Source organism: Streptopelia decaocto (assembly GCF_964273445.1).
Source record: "Streptopelia decaocto genome assembly, chromosome: 2".
Lineage (NCBI taxonomy): Eukaryota > Metazoa > Chordata > Aves > Columbiformes > Columbidae > Streptopelia > Streptopelia decaocto.
Genome location: NC_138655.1, coordinates 152,665,571 through 152,679,129, shown reverse-complemented (window position 1 = coordinate 152,679,129; position 13,559 = coordinate 152,665,571). Strand labels below are relative to the sequence as shown.

General features: G+C 43.6%; 1 protein-coding gene across 9 annotated transcripts in view; it reads right to left on the bottom strand.

Annotated features, from left to right (window-relative positions):
• The window catches only part of DIP2C (disco interacting protein 2 homolog C), a 326,391-nt gene that overhangs the window by 122,534 nt on the left and 190,298 nt on the right, over positions 1-13,559 (bottom strand). The gene's annotated exons all lie outside the window — the stretch shown is intronic.

Genomic DNA, 13,559 nt, shown 5'->3' with positions numbered 1-13,559 from the left:
TCACTTATGGTTAAAGAAGTTGCCACAATGACCATTTGGCAGATGACTGAGAGCACGTTAGACGTTCCCTTTTAACCAGTCACAGTTAGCTGTAGGAACCGTCGCAAGTTGTGGGCACTATTTAGCTGTTGCCATTTGTGAAGCAGGAGCGGAGTGCAGCAGGTTTAATCCCGAGTGATGCCACTTCTGCTGCTGCTGAGTTTGTTTGAAGACCCCCCTTGCAGGCAGGTTTGGCAGCACATGGCTTGTTTCGTACCCTTGTGTCAATGTGGTGGCAGCTCTGAACAGGCAATGTTCCCCCAGAAAAGCAACAGGCAAGAGAAGAGTATATATATATACATCTTTATTTAAAGAGCTGTTGGTTGGATCACGCCAGGATAAGTAACTTGTTTAACAACTGGGAAAGATGATTGGAAGCATGAAATGATACACTCTGCCGATAAGCCGCAATGTCTCATTTTTAACAATAGCGTTCCCTATCTTCTGCCAGGGCTTAATCACCTCTCAGTGGAAAGACTGCAGGGAAGAGTAAGTCTAAGAAAAAGAATGTTATCAGCTGCTTCTGTGATTTGCTTCTTGCCTTTGTTTTAAATCATGAAGAGGACGAGCACGTCAGCGAAGGCAAAGCAAGAAAAGCAAACAGCAAAGCTGGAAAAGCACACTCAGAAGATAAAAGAGCTGTGTGGCCAACAGACCCAAAATGGAAGCAGATTGCAATGCTAACATCAAACCAGAAAAGCACTTCTCTCCTGTCAAGTCATTATTTTAGAGTAGAAGGTTTAAGGTCTTTGTTATAATTAAAACCTGGTGAAAAGTTTATGTGAACAGTATCAGGCTAAGAAAATAAACAATGTAAGTCTTCACTTAATAGCATGTCCCCAAGATAAATTCCTACCTGCTCACTCCACACGAATGCCAATAACATATACAGGACTGAACACGCTCACTAGTAGTTTGTGTTTCTCATCCAATGAACTGGGAAAATTCTTGGTTTTCCTTCAAAGCACAGCAATTAGATATCAAGCAGTCAAATATGAGTTTTTCCTTCAAAAAAACCCCAACCTCTACAGCAATTTTTGGAAGACAATAAATTTTGCTGATCAAGACAGGAAGAACTCTTTGTATATTATTGTATTTAGGACTGGTTTTTACTATACTAGGAGGGAGATGAGATGTAACTTAAATTCTGCAAAAGTTTTCTAAAGGAGAACAGTTGACAGAAAATAATTATTAAAATGCTTAGCGACAGCTGGACACTGAATCATAACTTGCAAATTCTTTGATTTCTTTTTTGATGCTTTTTTGATGCAAGAAGGTAAACTCATCAGCTTAATTAAAAAACACTCTGCAGGGTTTTGATTATCAAATGAGTCCACAGGAGTCCAGGAATTGAATTGTTTTCTTAATAAAGCACATGCCTGATATGTTTATTTGTAATGGGTTACTGTGGAATAAACCAAACTAAAGATTACTTAAAAACAAACAAATATACACAACAAAACAAAAACAGAACCAGGAAGGAAAAACAATGGAAAATATAAGAAACTCTAAATAAACAAGAGAGAAGCTGCCCGGGGACAAGAAACACATCCACCTGCTCCCAGCCTGGCCTGCAAGGTCAGCTGCTCAGGAGGCATCACTCAGAGCATGGAGGCTACTAAAGAACAGGACACGTGTCCAGAACAGGCTGAGGACAGACAGTCCAGAGATGGTCCAGGGACTATCAGCAACAGCTTCCAGGCATTGAGGGGGAGAGGAAATAAAAGCAGCAGAAACAGTCAAGCTTGGATGAAAAATCTTTTCACAATGTTCTCTCCCAGGAATAAAACTCTTGGCTGAACAAAGTGTCTCTAAGCATCTAAAGAAAAGCTAAGGATTAGGTAAAGAATGAATAACAGCCCATATGGTTTGTATGGTCTTCTTTCTGAATGAAAGCCTATTGATGCATTCTGAAGATGCCCTTCAACGTATTTTGACAGTCTTGTATGGAATGGGACTTCTAAAGCTAATGAACAACATTCAAGCCATTCACACCTACAGACTAAGTCCCAAAGTACTGAGAAATCAGAGACATGAGGAAAAGCCAGACTGATGGTTAAGAATGACACTTGAGAACAACTCATGGGTTACATCTATCCTGTAACTACAGAATGACAGAAATAGTAAGCAGGTACGTTCCCACCAAATATCAGCTTCAGGTATCATAGAATGGACTCATAGAATGGTTTGGGTTGGAAAGGACCTTAAAGATCATCTAGTTCCAAGCCCTTCACCATGGGCAGGGACACCTTCCACTAGACCAGGTTGCTCAAAGCCCCGTCCAACCTGATCTTGAACACTTCCAGGGATGGGGCATCCACAGCTTCTCTGGGCAGCCTGTCCCAGTGCCTCACTACCTTCACACTAAAGAGTTTCTTTCTAATATCTAATCTAAAACTACCTTCTTTCAGTTTAAAGCCATTATCCCTTGTCCTATCACTACTTGCCCTTGTAAAAAGTCCCTCTTCAGCTTTCCTTCAGGTCCCCTTTAGGTACTAGAAGGCTTCTGTAAGGTCTCCTCAGAGCCTTCTCTCCTCCAGGCTGAACAACCCCAACTCTCTCAGACTGTCTTCATGGGAAAGGTGCTCCAGCCCTCTGATCATCTTTGTGTCCTCCTTTGGACTTGCTCCAACAGGTCCATGTGCTTCTTGTGTTGGGGGCCCCAGAGCTGGATGCAGTTCTCCAGGTGGGGTCTCATCAGAGCAGAGCAGAGGGGCAGAATCACCACCCCCAACCTGTTGATCATGTTTCTTTTGATGCAGCCCAGGACACGGTTGGCTTTGTGGGCTGCAAGTGCACACTGACAGCTCATGGTGAGCGTCTCATCAACCAACACCTCCAAGTCCTTCTCCTCAGGGCTGCTCTCAACACATTCTCTGCCCAGCCTGTATTTGTGCTTTCCATACAAATGCTTCGCTTTTCTCCAGGTTTTAGCTTTGCTTTTCTGATCTACAGGCCAACTTTGCTGGTGTATCACAAGGAATGTTAACCAAAATGCAACTAATAATCTCTTTTTGTAGTTTTATGAAGCATGGTTTTAAATCTAAACAGAAATGTACACCCCTCACCAAAGAGTGACCTTGGTGATTCACTTCTCATCAATTTGAGCAAGAACGTGGTCATTCTTTGCCTTTATCTTGGTGAAAAATGGGCTATAGTGCTCATCATATTGTTTGTGACCCGTTCCCTTTCATTGCTTGCCCCTTGACTGTCTGTAGCAGCTTCTGAAAAAATACATGGAGACCTGCAATAGGAATTTATAGAATAGTAATTGGAAGCTCCTTGTTCACGAAAGGAAGAAAACCACATCTGTGATACACACTGGGACAAAGTACAGTGAGCGTAAGAAGACCGGTCCAAGTTCCCTTGGGATGGGAAATTGCTTATACCCCCTGAATCCCATCAGCACAACGCTGTTTGTATTCTCCACATATCACAGAGAGCATCAGCAGAGAACATCACATTAGAATTTCAAACCATCTCTGGCAGGGTGATGCCCTTTGTATTGCAGGTCCGACAAAAGGGTCTGAACTGTCTTCTCAATCTACCCTGGCACACTCACGCTAACTGAATTCATCATACTGTGATTGAGCATTGCTTTAAAACACAAATTTCGTCTTAAATTTTCCTGAAAAAAATAGTTAATGTATGCAGCTTTCATTAATTAAAAGGAAAAAATAAAATGTCAACAAACCCCCCACTTCTCTTTCCTCCGAGTGTGGCATGCTACAATTTCTCACCTATTATAAACTTCAGACAGAGTTTCAAACACAAGTATACCTTGATGTAGTTGCACTCAAGTCTTCTGAAAAAGTCCCAAGTCTAAGTGGAAAGAAAATGCTGTCAGGCAAAATGTTCTTTCATGTAGAAGTCTGTGACATTCTAACTACACTGTTACAGCTGATAAAACATCTCCAGGTCCTGACCCTCCAAAAGGCTCCTATAGATAACGAAATCTTTATACCCTTCCTACCTGGATTTTCCACAAGAAAGTCTCATCAGAAAATCTAGGGCAGAGAGTAAAATATCACCACTTCTATGTACAGTAGTAGGAACCTGTGCACAGTTCTTATCTGCCATTGTCCTCCACTGTTTCAGGTTGGCCAACCATATGTTGAATGCAATTTGTGAGTTTGAATTCAAGGAATCAATAAATGAGAAAGAGTAAAGAAAGACGGTTGGGAAAGCTGAATTTGTGGTGTCAGTATTCAACCTGACACGTATTTCTTATAGGCTGCCTGATAACACTTAGCAAACCCCAGACAAATCGACTCTGTCCCCAGTCTTCACTCTGTTGTATTCAATAATTTTTATTTGTTTATTCTCTTCCTTTATTTTCTATGAGAGGATAGAGAGAGCAAGAATACTTCTGGGAGCAAAGTCAGGAAGTGAAATACAAAGGAAGAAGAACTGAAAAAAACAAGAGAAAGTTTCCCTTTGAAGAGCTAATGATCTATTAAACAAGAGATGAGGTCTCAAAACAGTGGGCAGAGAAATTAAAACTGGCACAGAGAATGAGGGTCCATAAGCTCAGACTCCAAGAGCCCATGGCTTTGGTCACTGCGCTCCACAATCAGAAATTCTCATCTGTTGCAAACAGAGGGCAATTCCTCATTTCCACCGTCAGGACGGATTGTGCAGCTTTCCCGGGAGGTGCTCTGCTTAGCACAGGCGTTCTTGTCATCTGGTTTATCTCGTAACTTGGCACAATGTTGTGCTCCTTGTTTAACTGGAAAGGCTTAGGAAATAAAACCACCCCGCTAGCACACATCACTGCACAGCTCCAGCTTGATATGGACCCCGTTTTCTCCACCGTCGTTCCCAGCTTTATCCCTCCGTGCGATCTAATGGCTGCATGCTCAACACATCAGTGCATCTGACTGTCCATGGACAAGGCAGCAAGCCCATCTCTGCTTCTGTGGAACAAAGCATCACAGCAAACCAGCGGGAGAGCAGACAGGCAGTGGTTGGCACAGCTGTGCCCCAGGGATGAGCCTGTGCTCAGAGGCTGTTCATTTAAACATATTCAACACAGGAGACAGCAACCTGTCCTCAACAAGGAGGACAAGGAACTTGAGAAGGACAAAGAATTACTGGAGGGAGTCCATCAGAGAGCTACAGAGATGGTGAGGGGTCTGGAGCATCTTATGATGAGAGACTGAGAGAGCTGGGTCTGTTCAGCCTGGAGAAGAGAAGCTGAGAGGGGATCTTATCAATGTTGACAAATATCTCAAGGGTGGGTGTCAAGAGGATGGACCAGACTCCTTTTAGTGGTGCCCAGAGACAGGATGAGGGGCAACAGGAACAGACTGAAACACAGGAGGTTCCATCTGAATATGAGGAGAAACTTCTTCACTTGGAGGTGCCAGAGCCTGGAACAGGCTGCCCAGAGAGGTTGTGGAGTCTCCTTCTCTGGAGACATTCAAACCCACCTGGACACCTTCCTGTGTGATCTGCTCTGGTGAACCTGCTTTAGGAGGTGGGTTGGACTGGATGATCTCCAGAGGTCCCTTCAGCCCCAACCAGCCTGTGACTCTGTGACTGGGTGAAAGCAGATGTTGAGGACATAACCGTGTTAACTGCTGAGAGGTGGACAGTGTCCAAAGGTTCAATAACAATGCCTAAAAACACAGCAGTAAATCCTGTTCATTACAGATTGCTTATACTCTTTACCCCCTTTTCACCGTGTTCTTCAAGCACTTATTACCTACATTTTTGATAGCCTGGAATGTAGAATCATAGAATGTCCTGAGTTGGAAGGGACCCACAAGGGCCATCGAGTCCATGTAATTTTTTCTGGGGGGAGATGTGACAATTTTTTTTTCAACGAGTAGCTGGGTTGGCACACAGAAAGAGAGCCTGGCCAGGAGTTTTAGTCTGGTTTGTATTGGCTCTGGGATAGGAAAAGTCTCTTCTGAAATTTTACCAAAGTCTTTTCTGTAGAGCATACTTTCTCTCCTCCTTGCACAAATGTATGTATATTTATAGTAAGTGGCGAGTTTCCCCTGTGACAAGCTGTCCTCTCCCAGCTACTGACTTTGGGAAGGCAGTACATATGATCCTTCTGGGCTCAGATGAGCTCCACAAGCAAATGAGCTTTCCTTTCCTGAAGGCAGAAAGCAATTGTTATGTGGTGAACAAGGTCAGCCTTTTCCTGGTCCACATATGGAGCCTCGCTGCGGCATCTCATGTTTCCCTACAGCTGCTAGAAGAACACTCCCATGCAGCGCGCATCCTCGCTTGGTGTGGAGCGTGATCCCGAATCGCCCTTCCCTTACACCCCATCAACAGGGACACCCCATTGCTGACCTGGGCCAGACACAGTCCTTGGAAGCTCTGAACTGTAACTGAGACATCTGAGATACATCGCTTATTCCTAGTCCTCCCACAGATTTTTGCAGCTTTTAGCAGGAGAATGAGTTTGCTACTTCTTGTTCAGCTCCTTTTTAAAAACCAAAAACCTATTCAACAAACTACAGTCGCATTCTTCCTCAACGTGAAGGGTTTGTTAAAATTTGGTTTAAAGTGCCTCAGCAGCTTCCTTTATTCGGTATTAGCTGCATTTACTCCACGGGCACGTCAAACACTCAACATACTGTAAGCAAAGTGATACCGCCTCACGGATCAGGGATCTGTTAGTTCTGCAAGGATCACAAAACAGGGCACTCCTCCCATGGCAAACATCGGCTACATTAAAAATTTCCACGTTATAAAACTGCTCCTCACGCCCCCTGCATAAAGTGCCTCAGCACACAAAGGAAAAACAGAATCTTGTTTTGCACTTAAATCAGGTCTTGTGGTTGTTTGTCAAGTAGTTCTCTTGTATCTAATTTATCACGCAGCCCTAGTGTTTTTTTAAGAAAATAAATTAGACTTGCTGTAGACAGGAGTTGTGCATTGTTATAATCAAGATAGCACAAGTCTGTTTCTATGTGTGTTTCAGATAAAATACATTATTTCTATTGTCTTTGATTGAGTTTTCTGTTTCCCAGTAATTATAAAATCTTGAGACCAAATCACCAGCTGTTTAAGAAACTCAAATATGGAGAAACAAGCTGTTGCCTAATTTTTGCTGTACAGATGCAGAACTGTCCAGCAGAGTCCGCACCATTCTCTGCAGTCTGGTTTGCCGGTTCTGCAGTAACGGTACCTCCATTCCTCCCCCCAGGAGACTTACCCTGGAAGAACCAAACCGCTGGGAGACAGATGGGATCTGAATTCATCCCTCTCACCTGTTTGTTCCTTTTGCCTCATGTAATTCATCTCCCCTAAGCAATTATTGTCTTTTATGATTTAGCCTTTGGAAATAGTATTTTTTCCTTTGCTTTCGTAGCCAATTCCTGGTAAGATGATGATACGAGTGGGAGTAGGACGGACCCAAGGACTCTGAGAAAGTTCAGCATCCTTGATTTTTATGCAATAGTTCACAAACACAACTGACTCACTCATAGAATGGCAGATTATGAAGATCAAGAAGGCTGATGCTCCGCACTAATGAGCTGAGAATGCCCAAAGATTTTTAGTAAGAGGTTATTTATGTAAATATAATACATATTTATCTCTTATTTATATTGCAGTAGAGGATCAGCCCTGCAGTCAAACATTTAACAAATAAGTAAAACCACAAACAAGTCTGTGTCAGGGAAGCCAGTATCTGAGGTGGCACCAAGGAAAAGAGCTGGAAGAACAGGCAGACGCTGCAGGAGGCAGCAGGAGCAAGCGCGATTATTGCTGCATCAACACAAGAATCCCAACAGCTTCTGAGTAACTGCACGGAGGCAACGGATGCTATGTGAAAACAGCGTTATCAAACCAGAACTATCAAAGGTGAATTTGGGCTGAAAATTCTAGATAAGGCTAAGGATAGCAATAGTATACAGAGTAATTACACAGAGGAAAGGTTGGCAATTGCTGCCTTACAGGAAACTAGTAGTTGAAAGCATGGAAGTCTCTTATGAGCTTAATCAGACTTTTGTTGTAGCTGCCATGGAAACGAAGGATATACTGAGAATTCATTTCCTAATATATGGCCTGTAAATACTCTGAGTAGAGATAATTTGGTAGCTATATCTATTGGAAATGCAATCAGGACGTACTAAATAGGGCGAGACACGGTAAATGTGGTACCTCAGAACAGATTACAATTAGGCTTTGTCTTTTGATTGTCCTGGGCCAACAGCGTTGACTTATTTTCAGACAGATACAGGGCAAGTGGTTTCATAAAAATCGCTGTGTTCATCCAACACAGATCAGTCCTCGGAAAATCATCACTCCTCTGGGAATGTGAAAGTCAGTGAGTCCATTTATAATAATGCATCTCTGCTGTGGGTGATGCTATAACGAAGCAGTCTCAAAATTCTTTCATAATCTCTCTGGGTATTAAGATAGGAAAGCAAATAGCCCAAACAGTGTGACACCTAATTTCTCTCCAGCTGCAAGCAGGTGTGCTATTAATTCTGAAATATGGCTTTCACAACAAACACAGGGAATACTCAATTGAATGCAAGAACATCTGCTCTAAGAGGACTCTCATTTATACAAGGGCTGTGGAGGTTACTAAGAGAAATAAACTGTTGCTTATATTTTAAAAAAACAATATAAGTGTGCAAGTTTGAGTCCTTGGGATGTTTAAACTGTATATACTGGGCCTCTGGTTTTACTGGGAGCTGGGGATACATGGACAAGGAGGAGAAAGTTCTGCTGACTTTTCATGAATTCAGAGCCAAACTTTGTTGACCTGCACAATTTTTGGCAATGCAAAGTCAGCATTTTAGAAAAGCCCTGCACTCCCATGAACGTGTCACCGACAAAGGCCTGGCTCTTCTGGGATGCTGCGGCCAACAAACTTCGCTGGTGCTCTGCAAAGGGCTGCCCAGTTCCACCTCCTGCTGTGCCCCTGAAGAAGCTCGAAGCTTTGTAGGTTCTCAGGTGGTCAGAAAGCTTAACTCTAAGGAAGAAAAGCACAACTGTCATCTCCCGCTTTGGATGGCAGTGGTGACAATCCATAATTCTGGGTGGAAGGAATCACAGAATCGACTGGGTTGGAAAAGACCTCAGAGATCATCAAGTCCAACCCTTGGTCCAACTCCAGTCCATTGACTAGATCATGGCACTAAGTGCCATGTCCAATCTCAGTTAAAAACCTCCAGGGATGGTGAGTCCAGCACCTCCCTGGGCAGCCATTCCAATGCCTGACCACTCTCTCTGCAAAGAATTTCTTTCTAATATCCAGCCTAAATTTCCCCTGGCAGAGTCTAAGCCCATGCCCCCTTGTCCTATTGCTGACTGCCTGGGAGAAGAGACCAATCCCCACCTGGCTAGAACTGCCCTTCAGGTAGTTATAGAGAGTGATGAGCTCACCTCTAAGCCTCCTCTTCTCCAGACTAAACAACCCCAGCTCCCTCAGCCTCTCCCCATAGGTCTTGTGTTCAAGTCCCTTCACCAGTCTTGTTGCTCTTCTCTGGACTCGCTCCAGCACTTCAATGTCTCTCCTGAACTGAGGGGCCCAGAACTGAACACAATACTCCAGGTGTGGCCTCACCAATGCAGAGTACAGGGGAAGGATCACTTCCCTTGTCCTGCTGACCACGCTATTTTTGATACAGGACAGGGTACCATTGGCCTTCTTGGCCACCTGGGCACACTGATGGCTCATGTTGAGCTTCCTGTCAATTAGCACCCCCAGGTCCCTTTCTGCCTGACTGCTCTCCAGCCACTCTGCTCTCCAGGAAGGCAAAAGCTGAACAGGCAGGTGGGAGAGCTGCACGGGCAGGTTGCAGAACACAGCGGTTATGTGATGGAAACTGAGGACACCAAACCAGAGGACTGAACTCTTCATGACTCCATCGCTAGTGCTGCTGAAAGGCAGAGTTGTTGCTCTACTTTGGATTCTTCAGTTACCATAATAAAGTTGATTTTAAAATGTTTTTCTCTAAACTCTGGGATTTCAAACTATATTAACTCCACTCATAAGTGAAACAAAAAAACAACATGCAGGTCTCCCACTAATAATTTCCATCCCTCCATTTATTTATTGTCTCATTTGTAATGCAATCTGGAAGTCAGCTTCACAGAGTGACTTCATCTCAGGGCCCCTTATTATGCGATCTGAAGTAAATCAACTTTTTTTTGTTTCTCTCTGGAGATCCTTGAGTAATTTTCCTCAAGAGTTCTGCTATTATCCCTACAAATCTTTCTGCTGGGTCAAAAGCAAGGATGTGGTCATATAAATTATAACATTGCACAAGTTCTTCAACCTCTTTTTTTGCCCTAATTGAGTTGTAGCTTGAAATTAAGTTTGTAAGTAAGCTAAATCAAATAGGACATTAATTAATCTCTGAATAAGTGTGACTACAGCCAGGTTAATTAATACAGATTAACTCTTAAGTAACCCTTGCTCACTTGAAGGGTTAAGAAATTATTTGTTTTATGATGAGCCACCTTAATATTTACAAGCAGTCCCATCTTGATACATAGCACATTTGTCATATTTTTCTTTTTTCGTATTCTTTGGAGAAATGCTAAATGATAGGGATTCAATAAAAACAATGTCTCAAACCTTCCTATTCCATCCTTTCCTCTACCACGCACTACAACTCCTACATTCTCATAGTATAATTCTTTTTCATCGGTTCTGGCAAGATTTCCAAATGAGACCTTGAGTGTCCTTTTAAAAATGTAAGCCACCCATATATTTTAAAATCACCATGAGGTAAGCTGTAAACATGCAAAATGTCAGCAACCTTTGTTACGGTTCATGCACACACTTACCTCACGGTAAATGAGAACAAATGGGTGGTAAGGCACGAACCCAAGCTCCTAGAGCAGAGCAGCTCAGCTCCCCAGGGCCTGGTGCCAACTTCTCCTCTAGGATCTGGCTCTACAGGTAATGTTCTCTCACCCTTATTTCAAATGCCCCCCCGACCTAGCCTGTGATTATTTGAATTTTAATGATTTCATGCTCAGCATAGGCCGTTCAATCTTTTCCGTGTTGAACCACAGTGTGGGAAAGGTGGCTCAGGAATTTGAGCTGGGAGAGCTGTAGTTAGGACGCATTTGTTTTGGCAGTATCGCCAAAAATCTCCTATATTAAGATGTCTTTTAAAAGAACTGCTGCATGCACTTGGAAAACGAGCTGTTCTCTGCAGCGGTGGGATCTCTGGGGCGAGGGCTGGCAGCCCTCCAAACACGGTGTACCACACTGAATCTTTCCCATCTTCAGAAGTTAAGCATATGGGAAAATATCAGCAAGAGTGAGCGGGAGAAGGAAGGTACTCGCTGCTGAGAGTCCAGGTACCACAATCCCCTTACCTGCAGTACCCGTCCTCTACGCGACCAGCTGAGAGAGGCTGATTCCACTACGGTATTTCTCAAAACACTCCACTTCTCAGCTCCCAGCCCGATGCACGGCTGTGACTTTTAATATCTGTCCCCATAGTTCGTGTAGCTCATTTGCTGGTCTTTCCTCTAGGACACCGTGAACCCTTAGACATAGAGGCAGTGCAGTTTCACTCACGCTGCTACTTCCCACACCACTTCTGACATCTGGAAAACTCAAGTTTTTAGAGCTCACTGGTCACATTTTTCTTAAGCATTATACTTGCTCCAGGCATTGCAGAACACCGCTCATCTTCAAGGCCTCTTAGAGACCTCACAAGAAACAAGGGCTTAATAAACTTGGGCCAACCCATCTGTCATATCCTCATCTCATCAGGGGAGAATTCGACAGCAGAAATCATAGATCCAAGAGCCGCTACCTCATTCCTAACACATGCATGTGCATTTGAACATATTACTCTGCATTCTCCATGATATAATGTTGGGTTATTTTAGTTTTTGATTTTTATTGGCACATACTTTTCATGTATTTACATCATTTCCCCCCTTTTTTGTTTTTACTGACAGGTGTGGGAACAGTGAAAGCCAGGGCCTGGCACATGAGAAGGTGCTCTGGTTTTCAGCATTGTGACAGAAAACTGAAGCTTTTTCGTTTGGCATAATCTGAAGGCCACAGAAATGTCCCTTCAGAAAAAAAGAAGTTGGAAAGGACCTGACATTTGAATTTTCCATGTGTTGAACACTCAGCTGAGGGAGGATAACACACTTGTTCCCTGGAGAGGAGTTAAAACAGGCGCTGTAGGTCTCTGAAGGAGAGTTGCTCTCTGAACCCCACAGGCCACAACTGGCCCAGAAACGCAGATCTGGAGGAGGTTTTTCGTGATGGAGGGAACAATTTCTGATCAGGAGGATCTGCCCAGTTTTCCCAGGGGGTGTTTTGTTCAGAACTGCCTGTGCAGCCGCTGCTGTACCGCCCGGCAGCCTTTCTGTGGCAGCAGAGCCCAGCGCTGCTCCGGCCACCGCAACAGCCCCGGCTGGGGCCAACCATGGCTGGGCCTCCGGGAGAGGATACAGTCACTGCTCCGAGCACCGGAGCAGGGAAACCGTTCTGACAAAGCAAGGCAGCCTGTGTGACGGTATTTTAAATAATGGTGGCAGAAGCTTCAGGTCCTTCTATGAGGTGTTTCGATGTGAGCGGGAGCAGAATGTAGCCAGTGCTAACCAGGGAGCAAACAAATGCCCAGTGACTGTGTGGAAGACATGTAAGGCTAACATCCTCCAAAAAATCTCAGTATTTGACCGGGTTCGTTCATGTAGACAGTAACATAAGACTGCAAAAGCTTAGCCATTCAGATTACCTACTTGTTTACTCCACCATGTAATTCCCACCTCCTCATCCCAACACATCATACCAAATCCATGGATTTTCAGCTTCCAAAAGTACCTGTTTTCTAAACTGCACTAAGAAAACAAAGCCGTATGTCCAGCTGTAGCTACGACCATTATTACCTTCGTACTCAAGTCTTGCCCCTGATTCTGCAGTCACATCACTTGAGCCAGACCGAGCCGGGCGCTGCCACCTCTGCACGCAGAGGAAGACCTGGAGTGCAAGCCAGTCTGCCTTCAACTGGGTTTTCTTGTCTAAAATGCCACTGGCCACAAAAGCCTCTTTGCAAAAGTCACTGATCCAGCCTACAGCAATATTTGGCTTCAGCATCATCTTGAGCCCCAAGCTAACGTTATAGAACAGGCACTGGGTAAGGAACGGCAGCTGCTAAGAGAAGAACATTGCCGTGATCCGCATTTGGCAAACACCTCCAAATGCTGCTTCTAAGTGAGTAAATACTAAGAGATTTTTTATATTCAGTTGTAAACAAATCAAAATGCTTTTGAATTACTATCAGCTAAACTAGCTGCCACATTTGTATGGAGTAAATAATATACTTAGGCCTGCACTGATTCAGTTACCACACTTATAGCATTATCTATTTCTTTAGACATTGGAAAAATGATCAAAGAAGCTGATGTTTTGGAACATAATGATTTCAGGATCCCTTCCTGAATAAAAAGAAATACACAGGAAATTTTAAACCTTTCTGGTTGTAAAGAATTAGACTAAATTCTCAATGTAGGCTGTATTCTAAAATCAAATTATCTTAAAACACAAAATGTACCAGGAACAC